This window comes from Protobothrops mucrosquamatus, unplaced genomic scaffold, assembly GCF_001527695.2.
Source record: "Protobothrops mucrosquamatus isolate PMUCROS unplaced genomic scaffold, P.Mucros_1.0 scaffold6637, whole genome shotgun sequence".
NCBI lineage: Eukaryota > Metazoa > Chordata > Lepidosauria > Squamata > Viperidae > Protobothrops > Protobothrops mucrosquamatus.
The window spans coordinates 1-3,425 of record NW_015392457.1 but is presented as its reverse complement, the minus strand read 5'-3'; positions in this window follow the sequence as shown (position 1 = coordinate 3,425).

Sequence of the window (3,425 nt, the reverse complement as noted above, 5' to 3'; positions counted from 1 at the left end):
GAGACATCAACCATCAGCCAAATAGAAATTGCCAAACACTCCTTAAGAACACAAAGCCCCCATTGCACAAATCCCAGAACTTCAAAGTCACAAAAGCACATAAGAATCCTTCCACTCTCCATCTCCCTCCGTGATTCACCTCCAGCCGGTGCTGCCTTTCTTCATTGCTGCCTTTCTTCATTGCTGCCTTTCTTCATTCCTCAAGGAGGGCAAACCCTCCTCCCTACGTTCCTTGCCTCTTGGTTGCTGCCAGCACATGTGACTGCTCCAGAAGTTGTAGATCCACTTGTGGCCGGTCTGCTTGATCTCCTCTCCTCTGCCCCCCCCTCCTCCTTCTTTCCATTCCGTGCAGCTAGAGCTGACTCCGCCTCCTCCCAAGGCTGCTTCTTTTTCTCTCTCTTCTTCTCCCGGCCAAAACTGCCTCCTTTTATAGCCTCTCCTATCTCCTCCTTTCTCATGGGGGAGGAAATTCCTTCCTTCCTGGGGCGTTTCCAGTATTTATTCCTGTTGGACTTGTGCAATTTGATGATGGAAACTGATCCCAACCAGGAACGATTTATGTTTTTCCATCTTTGAGAATCCCATTTAACTTCTTGCTGCAATTTGCTTTGGAAGTGACTTAAAACAAATAATATTTTCAGGAGTGAAAAGGGCTCTTGGCCTGAACTAACCAACTTGGTCTCCTGTTCTGGCCCCTCCTGTGTCTCCCCCATGTCCCTCCTCCCTTCCAGCCAAACCCACCGTCTCCATCTCCCCCACCAAGCTGGATCCCACTTCCCCAAACACCATCCTCCTCTGCACCGCGAGGGGCTTCTACCCTGTGGAGATCAAGGTCCGGTGGCTGAAGAATGGGCGGCCGGAAGAGGAGGGCGTGGCCTTTGGGGAGGAGCTCCAGAATGGAGACTGGACCTACCAACTCCAGGTGATGCTGGAGACCCAGCCCCAGCAGGGGGACGTCTACACCTGCCAGGTGGAGCACGCCAGCCTGGAGGCCCCCATCACCGTCCAATGGGGTGAGCCCCTCTCCTCCATCTCCTCCTGGTCTGGGGACCCCATCCTGCCCTGAGAAGGGGGGAGGGACCCTCCCTGTGGGGGGAGCTGGGATGGACCCTCCTGGGGGGGTAGCTGGCCCTGATCTTCCTACTCAGGGGAGGCTCCTTCTCCTTCCCCAGAGCCCCGTACCTCCAACTCTGCCAAGAGCAAACTCTGGACGGGGATCGTTGCAGCCGTGATCGGGGTGATCTTCTTCACCATGGGGCTTTCCCTCTACCTGAAGAGCAAGACAGGTGAGTCTGGGGGGCTGGATGAGAGATTGTGGGGAGGGGACCATCCAGGGGAGGCCTCTCAGCAACCTTAGCAGATGGCAAGGAGGGTCCCCTGGGAAATTTGCTTGGGAAATTCTGTTCTTTAAGAGTCAACTGTATAAGTGAGCATCGTGCAACCTATTATGGGCTGTCAATGGGTAGGTGGACATTCTGAGTCCTCCAGCCCATGAAGGGTCCTGATTGGCTCTTTTTCTCCTTTCAGCAATTCCCATCCAGCCTCCTGCAGGTGAGTTTCTCCTCAAGTGATAGATGTTTCTTTAACATTCATTAATTGTTCCTTTTTTTTTTAATGTGCCTGAACAATACCTCCTTGCTGTGGATAACACAATTTTTTGAAATTTTGGGCAGCTTTTTATTACAGAGACCTGAAAACAGTGCAATCAAAAACAAACACAGACACAAACACTAAAATCTGGCCCAGGAGGTTTCCAGGTTTTGGGAAATTTCAAAAGGGAAGTCTCCTTGTGAAAATTTCACACAATTTCTGGCAAAGCGACACCCAGTTTTGCTACCACTCCCCATCTTGGCCCCATCTTGTTAATATGAAACTTCTGGGGGGGGAAGCCTCCTTTCTTGATTAACCCCCCCAGTTAAGTCAATTGGGAAAAATTCCATAAGCCTCTGGAGATGAATTGCTGGTCCTTTGCATCCTTTTCCACTTTGAAAAAAGGGGGGGGACAGTCCCTCACTTTGTTCCTACCTATCAACCAGCCCCCTGCAATGTGGGCCTGTCGGGGGGGGTTGAAAGAGAGGAATAATATGTTATTTACACTGAAGGTCTCACTTTATTTTCTAACTTTCTTCCCGGTCTCTTTTTTTCTACAGCACTCATGAATTAAACCTGCTGTCCTTCTTGATTCCTGATGGGAAAGGAAGTTTTTTTTCCCCAGTAACTGATGAATTTCTGGCTTTTTTGCAACCTCTGAAAAATGGAGGGTCAAGATTTTAGATTGGGGGGAGGAGGAGAATGGCAGCCTGGAGCGTCTCCTGCTGAGAAACCCCTGGCTTTCCTTTGAAGGCCTCTCTTTCTTGTGAGGGGGCAGTGGAGATCATCTAGACTGACCCCTGGGACTCTGGACCTGCCTGTCAGTCCAGACACCCAAATCTCTCCCGGCTTTAAATCCACAGCAGCTTCATCTTCATTGCTCTTCATCCGAATCCCTTCCCTTCACTTTGCTATAAAAGAATAAACATTGTAGGAAAAATCCTGGAATTCCTCCTTCCTTCCTTCCTCTTCCTCCTCCTCTTTTTTCTCCCCCCCAGGAGTGTCCTCCCTTCTCCTCTTCCCCTCCCCAGATTGATACCTCCCCTGCTTATGGATCAACCATCCTGGCTACTTCAGGTCCAAAGTTAAAACTGGTTCGGGAGGAGGGTGGGCAGATCCAGGGAGGGGAAGGGGCAGGACCCCCCTCCTGCTCATAGGCCCCCTTGCTCTGCTTCCCCTCATGTCTACTTTTGAGGACCAGAATGTCAGCAGTCCTCCCCAAGCACATGTGGGGAGCCATTTGGGAGCACCTGAGGCTTCACAACTGGAGGGTCCTGTTCCCATTTTGGTACCCAACACTCATTGGGACTCATTCTAATGGTATAGGCCAGGGGTAGGCAACCTTGGCTCTTTTATGACTCGTGGACTTCAACTCCCAGAATTGCTGAGCCAGCCATGCTGAGGGGAAAGGGAGAGGTTTCCAAGCTGAGCCATGCTGGCTCAGGAATTCTGGGAGTTGAGGTCCACGGGTCATAAAAGAGCCAAGGTTGCCTACCCCTGCCATAGGTTTATACTATAGGCCAGCCAACCAGAGGAACTTTTTACTAGCCAGTTAGCTAAGGCATGGAGGAAGTACAGTAAAATAGTCATGGGGGACTTTGACTACCCTGACATCAACTGGAACACATTTTTTGCGCCTAGTGGGAGATCAAACAGGCTCCTGATGAACCTAGCAGACAACTTTGACTCCCATAAAGTAGAGGAGGGAACTAGAGGGTCAGCCCCACCAGACTCAAATCTCCCTAAGAGTCCTAGGCTGCCTTAACAGAGGGAGAGAATCAAGATCACGTGAAGTGTTAATACCACTTTACAAGGCCTTGGTAAGGCCACACTTG